Consider the following 12,721-nt stretch of genomic DNA (forward strand, 5'->3'; position numbering starts at 1 on the left):
CAATTTTCGTTTACTCTTGAAATCCACCTTGCGACATATCAAACTTCATGATTTTGCAAAACAAGTACACTGGAGTACATTTCGGCGATTTTTGATCGAATTGGCCACCCTCCGGGTACTTCGAGGGCCTGGTTCCCTTGGGGAAGTGGCCAATTTTCGTTTACTTTTGAAATCCACCTTGCGGCATGTCAAACTTCATGATTTTGCAAAACAAGTACACTGGAGTACATTTCGGCGATTTTCGATCGAATTGGCCACCCTCGGGGTACTTCCAGGGCCTGGTTCCTTTAGGGAAGTGGCCAATTTTCATACGCTTTTGGAACCCATCTTGCGACATTTCAAACTTCATGATTTTGCAAAACAAGTACACTGGAGTCCATTTCGGTGATTTTCGATCGAATTGGCCACCTTCCGGGTACTTCCAGGTAGACCTGTGCGTGAAATTGGACCGGCAGTGGCGTGATAGATCATTTTCAGCCAGTGGCGTCACGCCGTTGGTGATTGGCGGTGGCGTGGATCGGCGTGAACCAGTTTCAAGCGCCAAAATTTATTCAGAAGTTCCTCCCGGAATTCTTCCAGAAGTTCCTCCACGAGTTTTTTCAAAAGATCGTCAAGAAATTCCTTTGGACATTCCTCCTCTATAAGTGCCTCTGGGAAATTCTTCCAGATACTCCGCCCGGATATCGTCTGGAAGTTCCTCCAGGAATTCCTCCGGAAGTCGCTCCAGGAATTCCTCCGGAAGTTCCTCCAGGAATTCCTCCGGAAGCTCCTCCAGGAATACTGCCGGTCCTCCGGAAGTTCCTCCAGGAATTCCTCCGGAAGTTCCTCCAGGAATTCCTCCGGAAGTTCCTCCAGGAATTCCTCCGGAAGTTCCTCCAGGAATTCCTCCGGAAGTTCCTCCAGGAATTCCTCCGGAAGTTCCTCCAGGAATTCCTCCGGAAGTTCCTCCAGGAATTCCTCCGGAAGTTCCTCCAGGAGTTCCTCCGGAAGTTCCTCCAGGAATTCCTCCGGAAGTTCCTCCAGGAATTCCTCCGGAAGTTCCTCCAGGAATTCCTCCGAAGTTCCTTCAGGAATTCCTCCGGAAGTTCCTCCAGGAATTCCTCCGGAAGTTCCTCCAGTAATTCCTCCGAAGTTCCTCCAGGAATTCCTCCGGAAGTTCCTCCAGGAATTCCTCCGGAAGTTCCTCCAGGAATTCCTCCGGAAGTTCCTCCAGGAATTCCTCCGGAAGTTCCTCCAGGAATTCCTCCGGAAGTTCCTCCAGGAATTCCTCCGGAAGTTCCTCCAGGAATTCCTCCGGAAGTTCCTCCAGGAATTCCTCCGGAAGTTCCTCCAGGAATTCCTCCGGAAGTTCCTCCAGGAATTCCTCCGGAAGTTCCTCCAGGAATTCCTCCGGAAGTTCCTCCAGGAATTCCTCCGGAAGTTCCTCCAGGAATTCCTCCGGAAGTTCCTCCAGGAATTCCTCCGGAAGTTCCTCCAGGAATTCCTCCGGAAGTTCCTCCAGGAATTCCTCCGGAAGTTCCTCCAGGAATTCCTCCGGAAGTTCCTCCAGGAATTCCTCCGGAAGTTCCTCCAGGAATTCCTCCGAAGTTCCTCCAGGAATTCCTCCGGAAGTTCCTCCAGGAATTCCTCCGGAAGTTCCTCCAGGAATTCCTCCGGAAGTTCCTCCAGGAATTCCTCCGGAAGTTCCTCCAGGAATTCCTCCGGAAGTTCCTCCAGGAATTCCTCCGGAAGTTCCTCCAGGAATTCCTCCGGAAGTTCCTCCAGGAATTCCTCCGGAAGTTCCTCCAGGAATTCCTCCGAAGTTCCTCCAGGAATTCCTCGGAAGTTCCTCCAGGAATTCCTCCGGAAGTTCCTCCAGGAATTCCTCCGAAGTTCCTCCAGGAATTCCTCCGGAAGTTCCTCCAGGAATTCCTCCGGAAGTTCCTCCAGGAATTCCTCCGGAAGTTCCTCCAGGAATTCCTCCGGAAGTTCCTCCAGGAATTCCTCCGGAAGTTCCTCCAGGAATTCCTCCGGAAGTTCCTCCAGGAATTCCTCCGGAAGTTCCTCCAGGAATTCCTCCGGAAGTTCCTCCAGGAATTCCTCCGGAAGTTCCTCCAGGAATTCCTCCGAAGTTCCTCCAGGAATTCCTCCGGAAGTTCCTCCAGGAATTCCTCCGGAAGTTCCTCCAGGAATTCCTCCGGAAGTTCCTCCAGGAATTCCTCCGGAAGTTCCTCCAGGAATTCCTCCGGAAGTTCCTCCAGGAATTCCTCCGGAAGTTCCTCCAGGAATTCCTCCGGAAGTTCCTCCAGGAATTCCTCCGAAGTTCCTCCAGGAATTCCTCCGGAAGTTCCTCCAGGAATTCCTCCGGAAGTTCCTCCAGGAATTCCTCCGGAAGTTCCTCCAGGAATTCCTCCGAAGTTCCTCCAGGAATTCCTCCGGAAGTTCCTCCAGGAATTCCTCCGGAAGTTCCTCCAGGAATTCCTCCGGAAGTTCCTCCAGGAATTCCTCCGGAAGTTCCTCCAGGAATTCCTCCGGAAGTTCCTCCAGGAATTCCTCCGAAGTTCCTCCAGGAATTCCTCCGAAGTTCCTCCAGGAATTCCTCCGGAAGTTCCTCCAGGAATTCCTCCGGAAGTTCCTCCAGGAATTCCTCCGGAAGTTCCTCCAGGAATTCCTCCGGAAGTTCCTCCAGGAATTCCTCCGGAAGTTCCTCCAGGAATTCCTCCGGAAGTTCCTCCAGGAATTCCTCCGGAAGTTCCTCCAGGAATTCCTCCGGAAGTTCCTCCAGGAATTCCTCCGGAAGTTCCTCCAGGAATTCCTCCGGAAGTTCCTCCAGGAATTCCTCCGGAAGTTCCTCCAGGAATTCCTCCGGAAGTTCCTCCAGGAATTCCTCCGGAAGTTCCTCCAGGAATTCCTCCAGAAGTTCCTCCAGGAATTCCTCCGGAAGTTCCTCCAGGAATTCCTCCAGGAATTCCTCCAGGAATTCCTCCGGAAGTTCCTCCAGGAATTCCTCCGGAAGTTCCTCCAGGAATTCCCCCGGAAGTTCCTCCAGGAATTCCTCCGGAAGTTCCTCTAGGGAATCCTTTAGAAATTCCTGGAAATCCAGGTGGCCAATTCCAGTTTTTCGGGGGATTTCCTGGAGGAACTTCCGGAGAAATTCCTAGAGGAACTTCCGGAGAAATTCCTGGAGGAACTTCCGGAAGAGTATATGGAGAAACTTCCGGAGGAATTTCTGGAGAAACTTCCGGAGGAATTCCCGGAGGAACCTTCGGAGGAATTCCTAGAGGAACTTCCAGGTGAATTCCTAGAGGAACTTCCGGAGGAATTCCTGAAGGAACTTCCAGGCGAAATCCGGGAGGAGTTTCTGGAGGAACTTCCCAGAGGCACTTACGGAGGACTGTCCAAAGGAATTTCTTGACGATCTTTTGAAAAAACTAGTGGAGGAGCTTCTGGAAGAATTCCTGGACGAACTTCTGAAGAAATTTTGCCGCTTGAAACTGGTTCGCGCTGATCCACGTCACCGCTGATCACCAACGGCGTGACGCCGCCGCCGCTGCCAGAAAATGATCTATCTCTGAAAATGATCGCCACTGCCGGTAAAATTTCAATCAGCGCACAGGCCTACCTGGAAGTACCCGGAAGGAGGCCAATTCGATCGAAAATCACCTAAATGGACTTCAGTGTACTTGTTTTGCAAAATTATGAAGTTCGATATGCCGCAAAGAGGGTTCCAAGATTGAATGAAAATTGGCCACTTCCCCAAGGGAACCAGGCCCAGGAAGTACCCGGATAGTGGTCATTTCGATCTAAAATCGCCAAAGTTTACTCCTTTTTACTTGTTCTGCAAAATCATGAAGTTTGACATGTCGCAAGATGGGTTCCAAGATCGAATGAAAATTGGCCACTTCCCCAAGGGAATCAGGCCCTGGAAGTATCCGGAGAGTGGCCAATTCGATCGAAAATCGCCGAAATGTACTCCAGTGTACTTGTTTTTCAAAATCATGAAGTTTGATATGTCGCAAGATGGGTTCCAAAAGCGAATGAAAATTGGCCACTTCCCCAAGGGAACCAGGTCCTGGAAGTACCCGGAGGGTGGCCAATTCGATCGAAAATCGCCGAAATGTACTCCAGTGTACTTGTTTTTCAAAATCATGAAGTTTGATATGTCGCAAGATGGGTTCCAAAAGCGAATTAAAATTGGCCACTTCCCCAAGGGAACCAGGCCCTGGAAGTACCCGGAGGGTGGCCCATCCGATCGAAAATCGCCGAAATGTACTCCAGTGTACTTGTTTTGCAAAATCATGAAGTTTGATATGTCGCAAGATGGGTTCCAAGAGCGAATGAAAATTGGCCACTTCCCCAAGGGAATCAGGCCCTGGAAGTACCCGGAGGGTGGCCAATTCGATCGAAAATCGCCGAAATGTACTCCAGTGTACTTGTTTTGCAAAATCATGAAGTTTGATATGTCGCAAGATGGGTTCCAAAAGCGAATGAAAATTGGCCACTTCCCTAAGGAAACCAGGCACTGGAAGTACCCGGAGGGTGGCCAATTCGATCGAAAATCGCTGAAATGTACTCCAATGTACTTGTTTTGCAAAATCATGAAGTTTGATATGTCGCAAGATGGGTTCCAAAAGCGAATGAAAATTGGCCACTTCCCTAAGGAAACCAGGCACTGGAAGTACCCGGAGGGTGGCCCATTCGATCGAAAATCGCCGAAATGTACTCCAGTGTACTTGGTTTTGCAAAATCATGAAGTTTGATATGTCGCAAGATGGGTTCCAAAAGCGAATGAAAATTGGCCACTTCCCCAAAGGAACCTGGCCCTAGAAGTACCCGGAGGGTGGCCAATTCGATCGAAAATCGCCGAAATAAACTCCAGTGTACTTGTTTTGCAAAATCCTGAAGTTCGATATGTCGCAAGATGGGTTCCAAAAGCGAATGAAAATTGGCCACTTCCCCAAGGGAACCAGGCCCTGGAAGTACCCGGAGGGTGGCCAATTCGATCGAAAATCGCCGAAATGTACTCCAGTGTACTTGTTTTGCAAAATCATGAAGTTTGATATGTCGCACGATGGATTTCGAAGCCGATCTGCCAGTGACCATTTTTTCCGGGAGGGAGGTAACCCCAGTACTCCCCGGAATATATCCGGAACCATGGCCATTGGACAAAAATTGACCTCGGTTCCTAAAACTATAGGAATTTTGTGATCGATTCCAGAAGATTGCTTGAAAATCCGTTAGAAATTGGCTGAGCTGCATGGTTTTGAATTTTGAGTTTTGTCGTAAAATGGGGGTTGGGGACGTACGTGTTAATAACTGTGGAAGTGCTTAATGAACACTAAGCTGCGAGGCGGCTCTGTCCCAGTGTGGGGATGTAATGCCAATAAGAAGAAGAAGATATGTCTCATTGTAGACATTTTCAGTCATAGGCTGGCTCATTTCTTATCGAAAAAAGAATTATTTACATTCTGGCGTACATCGAGTGGTTTCAACATTATTTCATCATCTCGGACCAGAAGATACAAGTTATAATGTATTTTATATGGCAGTGGGGCTGCAAAATGGTGGGTTGACATCAAGAAAGGAGCGCCCAACAGAGTTCTGGTCCTCACAAGTCCCTATCTCACGCTTCCACGGGTCGTCCGATGACAAAAGACCGCCAGCTAAAGGTTGTGTACTTAGCTGGTAGTGCAGCCTGGGCACTGTTGTCCTTTTGACATCAGCTAGAGTGAGAAGGTACGCCTCGAGCGTCTGTTCACCAGGAGGTGCGGCTCAAACAGCGTCCACCCAACGGCTGATTAACAAAATGCTGTATCGCGTCAGCTATAAATAAGGTGGCAGCCCCATCATCGCGATGTAGGTAACGCGACCCCGGTAAGGTAGCTTACTGAAGCCTCTCAAATACCACGAAAAATGGAGATAGAAGAAACAGAGAACGTTATTTTTGGCAACCGACCCGGCAACGAAATAAGGACTATGATTGGAAACTCGGTACCTGGAATGTCAGGACCCTAAATGAACCTGGACGAGTGAGCCTTCTGGCTTGCGAACTGCAGAAGGTTGAAGTGAACGTGGCCGCTATTCAAGAAGTCCGATGGCCCAGATCCGGAGAACGTGAATTCCGAGCCGTGGACCCCACGACCAACACTGCATTCAAGTATAACATCTATCACAGCGGCGGCGGAAAAGCAGAGCATGGGGTTGGTTTCGTAGTGATGGGCAAGCAGTTGAAGCGAGTGATGCGGTGGAAACCCATTAGCGAACAAATCTGTGTGTTGAGGATACGGAGCAAATTCTTCAATCACAGCCTAATCAACGTTTACGTACCGACAAACGATAAATCCGACGACGTGAAGGACACGTTTTATGAATGTCTTGATAAAGCCTATGGAGAGTGCCCAAAGCATGACGTGAAAATTGTTATCGGAGACGCTAACGCTCAGGTCGGTAGAGAGGACTTTTTTCGTCCCATAATCGGTAGGGAGAGCCTTCATTCCGCTACCAATGACAACGGCCTACGGCTAGTAAAATTTGCTGCTGACAGAGGGATGGCCATCAGTAGCACCTACTTTGCACGAAACAACATCCGAAAGCACACCTGGAGACACCCAAATGGTGAAACTTGCAACCAGATGGACCATGTTCTGGTGGATGGGCGCCATTTCTCGGATGTTATCGATGTGCGGACATTCAGAGGTCCTAACATTGACTCTGATCACTACCTCGTTGTCAGTAAAATTCGATAACGGTTGTCAACTGTATCGAACGAAAGATCACAGCGAACGATGCGTTACAATATCCAGCGATTGTCGGCGGAAGGAGTATCGGCTGAGAACCGCCAGAAGCTCGACGAACGGATAAGTGCAATCAACGTTAGCGACAACATCAACGATCTATGGGATCCATGGAGCGGTGAGCACAACAGCACGAGAAGTGGTAGGCACTACACAGAGGCGACCCAGGACGGGTTGGTTCGATGTGGAGTGTCAGTGAGTGACAGACGAGAAGAACGTTGCCAGAAGCCGGATGTTGGTGTCGGGTACCCGATCGAATAGAGATCGGTACAAGGAAACAAGAGCAGCCGAAAAACGAACCCACCGCAGGAAGAAAAAAGAGTTCGAAGAACAAGTTATTAGTGAGGCGCAGAAAAAAATGGAGCAGAACGATATGCGGAAGTTTTATGAGTCTGACAATGGCGTGCGGAGAAAGACAGCGCCGTCTCCCGTCATGTGCAACGACCAACAAGGGAATTTGCTGACAGATAAAACTGAAGTGGCTGCCAGGTGGAAGCAACACTTCGAGACTTTGTTGAATGGAGGAAGTGACGGTGCATCGGTGAACAGAATAAATATTAGCCACGATGGACAAGCTGTGGAGTCACCTACACTAGATGAGGTTAAAAAAGATGTCGAAGAGCTGAAAACCAATAAGGCTGCGGGGAAGGACCAGCTCCCGGCTGAACTTCTCAAACATGGCAGTGAGCAGCTTTATGAAGTTCTGCACCATATTATGTCGAAAATATGGGAAGACGAGGAAATGCCTGCTACCTGGTTGGACGGCCTCATTTGCCCTCTCTTTAAGAAGGGGCAGACTGGAGTGCGCCAATTACCAAGGAATAACCCTCCTTAATCCGGCGTACAAAATTATGTCCCGTATTCTGTTCAACAGATTGAGACCACTTGAAGAGTCCTTCGTCGGCGAATACCAAGCAGGTGAGGGCCGATCAACGACGAATCAAATGTTTACCCTTAGACAAATCCTTGATATATTCCGGGAGTACAACTTGCAGACACATCATCTGTTTATTGATTTCAAGGCGGTGTACGATTCAGTGAAATGAAATGAATTATGGCAAATTAGTCTTGAACATGGTTTTCCGGCGAAACTGATACGGCTGATTCGTATAACGTTGGACGGATCGAAATCAAGAGTAAGGGTTGCGGATGAAATATCGACGTCATTTGTTACCTTAGATCTACTCTCGAATCTACTGTTCAATATAGCGCTCGAGGGAGCGATTAGGAGAGCTGGTGTGCAAAGAAGCGGTACCATTATCACAAAATCGCATATGCTCCTGGGATTTGCGGACGATATCGATATTATCGGAATTTATCGCCGTGCCGTGGAAGAGGCTTTTGTGCATTTTAAGAGGGAGACAGCGAGGATTGGACTCACGATCAATACCAGCAAAACGAAGTACATGGTCGCTGGCAATCAACGTGGGTTCATTAGTGGTGGTGGTAGCGAAATGGTGCTGGATGGTGAAAAAGTTGAAGTGGTAGAAGAATTTGTGTATCTTGGAACATTAGTGACGTGCGATAATGATGTTACCCGCGAGGTGAAAAGGCGTATTGCAGCTGCAAATAAGGCTTATTTCGGACTTCGTAACCAGCTTAAGTCCCGTAGTCTGCAAACGAAAACAAAACTCGCGCTGTATACTACTCTGATTCTTCCGGTGGATTTATACGGCCATGAGACATGGACGTTAAAGGAGGCTGATCGGAGAGCTCTCGGAGTGTTTGAGCATAAGGTGCTGCGGACAATAGTCGGCGGTGAACAGGAGAACGGTATCTGGCGGCGTCGCATGAATCACGAATTGTACCAGGTGTATAAAGGGCTGGATATTATTAAGCTTATACAACACGGCAGACTACGGTGGGCTGGTCCCGTTGTTTGTATGCGGGAAGAACGTCAAGCGAAGATAATATTTAGTAGAGAACCCGGAAGCGGCCGCAGGCTTCGTGGAAGGCCGCGTACACGATGGCTTTTTGCAGTTGAAGAGGACCTGAGGGCGCCCTGAACATTCAGGGCGACTAGAAGCGATTGACCCAGGATCGAGTCCAGTGTAGAAGGATACTCCATTCGGCGTAGGTTCATCGAAGAGCTGTAGCCCATAAGTAAGTATGTTTCGCCCAATCAACACGGTTTTGTACCCAAACGTTTCACCACCACCAACTTGTCATCGTACACTTCGTTCATCATACGAGAAATGGAAAAAGATCGATAGGTAGATGCTATCTACACAGACTGCTGCTGACAGCCAGCGTTCGACAAAATGACCCACGAAATATCTATTGCAAAATTTGATAAATTAGGTTTGAATGACAGAGTACTTACTTGGTTTTGATCATATCTTACCGGGCGCAGTATGTCTGTTAAACTTGGTGATTATGTTTCTTCGTCGTTTCAAACATATTCGAGGCACACACTGTTTGAAAACTTTGTATTGTTCAATAGTGCGTCCCTTAATAGAATATTGTTCCGTAGCGTGGTCTCCGTACTATCAAAATGATATTTATCGCATCGAAGCAATTCAAAGTAAATTCCTCCGTTTTCTCAATTGTAGAATTCCGTTAAATCTGCCCAACTACGAGAACCAATGCAAACTAATTTACTTAGATCTTCTTCAAACGAGACGCGATATCACAAAAGCATGTTTTGTAGGCGATTTGCTGCAGGGTTATGTTGATTATTCAGAGTTGCTTGAAAAATTCCCAAGAAAGCTCGAAGAGCTCGATTTCCATGTATCTCGTGAGGATAACAAGAATAGAATTAAAATTATTATGAGGTAGCTTTTAATTATTTTGCTTAATTTTTAGTATTAAGTTTATCATTGGGGTGTTTTTTAGCCTGTTGACTGTATCAAATATAAAATAAATAAATCGGATAACCCAAGCTGTCACGGCTGGCCGACTTGCCTTTTACCTTCTTTGACACGAACTCGAGCTCGGCCAGCGAGAAGGGCTAGTTGAAACTCTTGCCTTTCTCTGGCGGTACTTGAAACGCCAGGATCTCCGACGAGGGACGGGCGTGTTTTTTTTTTGGTATTCCTTGTAGAAGAACTGTTTGTTAAGGTGAAGGTGGGTTGAGTACCAAAACAAAGCTTTGAAAGTATTGGTACAATAAAAACTGTCGTATACTGTAATAGTATTGGTGTCGTATTTATAAAAAACAAAGAATATTAGTAGGGTGTTCCAAAAAACGACCCAGTTCCACCACGCTCCACCAGTTTCCCACGATTCCGTCTCATACTCCGAGTGTCCCCCAAACGCCGATTTGAAAAAAAAAAAACTGGTTGAGCATAAACCAGTTCAAGTTTGATTGAAAACTAGTATGGGAAATAAACCTTTCATTACACTGGCTACAGCGCCTCCCCTCAAAACGCTAGCGAAAAGAGAACCCACATAGCTGAAAGCAACATTCCAGAGACTTCACTGAAGGAAAACCGCACCGCAGAAAAGATCCATTGATTACGTAACGCAAAAAGTAGCGTTTGTATCTTGAAGTATCTGCTCCTGGTGCCATAGATATAGACAAATTCAGGCTATATTGTTGAATTACACGTGTTACTGATGTCTTCTAAGAAGCCTAATTATCATACTAAAGATTCGCAACCTCGATCAAAATCGATTCCCAACTAATCGAACGACCATTCAATATGCATTAGTGCTGTCCAATGAGAGCTTGAAGTAGCTCGAAGTTTCTCCCTGTCCTGCTCATGCCCATTTGTTGACAAAAAAGAACGAGCAGGCCGGGAACAACTTCGAGCTACTTCGAGCTGTTCATTCGACAGCATTATTGTCTATGGAGTTGAAGCTCTTGAATATTTCTCGATTATCTTTTCAAAAGGTTTTAAGTAACATTTTTTTCGTGAATTAATTTGAATAGCGCAATCAACAGACCAATATGAAAGCTTTTGATTGCAGTACTCAAATTAAATCATAAAAAATGTTACTTAGGTCCTTTTGAAAAGTTAAGCGAGATTTCCTCCGGTCATATGGTCTCCTCCCTCGCCAGCGCCCAATGACGGACTGTTACAATCAGAATAATGTAAAATTGAACCTCGCCATATAAACTGTCATACAAACCTGAAACGACCTGTGCACAGTAAGCCCCTATTCAAAACAGCCCAAACCATCGAACGACACCCAAAATATGAAACATAAAAGACTGAGCCTGGCGGAGCAAAATCAGTTTTGAACCACCCTGTTTATTTGTTTGCTGCTATCGGTGCCGGTGTTTACATTCGCTCCGCGATCAGTTTTTAGTCGTTTTTTTCGAACAAAAATAGCAGTTTATATTAAGTTTTCGCGTCAAACAAGTGACTGATTTCATAAAGTGATGTTTCATTTGCATTCTATCAACATTTCGGGCTACTCATGTGCGGAGAAGTGAGTAAAAAATGATTTTTTTCAATGCCCTTTGAGAAGAAGTGAAGTGCAGTGATAAACCCAACAAAACGCGAACGGCTATTAAATTGGCACGAAACTGCCAATTTATGATATAATTCGAGCCGAAATACACAGGACTCTGTGAAGAAACATGTTCATTATCAAGGGAATAAAGAAAATATGCTGTGAACAGGTTAGTAATTTGAATATTAAACTTTTCTTCGATGCTGTTCGATGCATTCGAATGTTGGTGGGAGAGGAGTGCAGGAAGTGTGGGGTTGGCCCGTGGAAGGTTCGGTGCCATATTGACTGCCATCGTGGTACTCTTCCAACTATGTCCTTAAAGTGATCCGCCAGCTCATCCACAATTAAAGCCGGATCCGGATCTCGCTGAATAACATCTCCGATGGAAGGGGTGGTTCTCTTAACTTGGATTGTTTACTATCAATCCCAACGAGAAAGTTGACTCATGACTTCTTCTTCGTTTTACATATTGTTTGTCAACATTTGTTTTTTGCGACTTGATAGCCGGAGCGGAGGATTTCCAAAAGAGGGTTGTCGGTATAAAGCCGTGTTTTGGTACTTTGGCACCAGAAGTGTTTTAAGCCGACTGTTGACTGCATTCTTGGATGTGTCGCACTACCAGCGCAGTGAATAGTCTTTCGCCCCGGGTTTTGAACTGGTCTTCGGGATCGTATATTATTAAGCATATGCGGTATTTCGAAAAATTTCGTTTCAGGTGGTTCGAAACGAAATTCCGCGGAATTTCGCGGAATTTGAGCATGGCGAAATCTGATTTCTTGATTTCGTTTCGTAAAATTACAAAAATTTCGCTAGAAAAAACTAGCTTCTAACGAAATTTAACGGAATTCCGCGGAATTTCGAAACAAATTTAAACTTAATCCATACTTTATATTATTAAAAATTTTGGTTGCGCCGCTGAACTAAATCATAAAACTATTTTCAAAACTTTATGCTATATGTTCATTTTTTGCCTTTCTCGTATACAAAGTATACGTAAAGGCTATATGTTCGCTCCGAAAACGAACTTTTTATAGGAGTCCCGGAGACCCATAGTGTTATATACCGATCGACTCAGCTCGACGAATTGAAGTGATGTCTGTGTGTATGTGTGTGTATGTGTGTGTGTATGTGTGTGTGTATGTGTGTGTGTATGTGTGTGTGTATGTGTGTGCGCAAAATAATCTCACTCATTTTTCAGGCACTTATCATTAACCGATTTGCTCGCAATAAGTTGCATTCGACGCGGAATCTTGTCCCATTGTTTCGTATTGAAAATTTGCCGAATCGGACTATGGGCTTCGGAGTTATGGCCAAAATATATTTTTTTTCAACAAAAATTCTCACTCACTTTTTAGACACTTACTCTTAGCTGATTTACTCGCAACAAGTTTCATTCAACGCAGAATCATGTCCCATTGTTTCGTATTGAAAATTGGACAGATCGGACAATGGGTTTCGAAGTTATGGCCAAAATCCACTTTTTCACATGAGAAACACGTACAAAATTCTCACTCATTTTTCAGGAACTTATCCTTAACCGAATTGCT

Source organism: Armigeres subalbatus, chromosome 3, assembly GCF_024139115.2.
Source record: "Armigeres subalbatus isolate Guangzhou_Male chromosome 3, GZ_Asu_2, whole genome shotgun sequence".
NCBI classification, from domain to species: Eukaryota; Metazoa; Arthropoda; class Insecta; order Diptera; family Culicidae; genus Armigeres; species Armigeres subalbatus.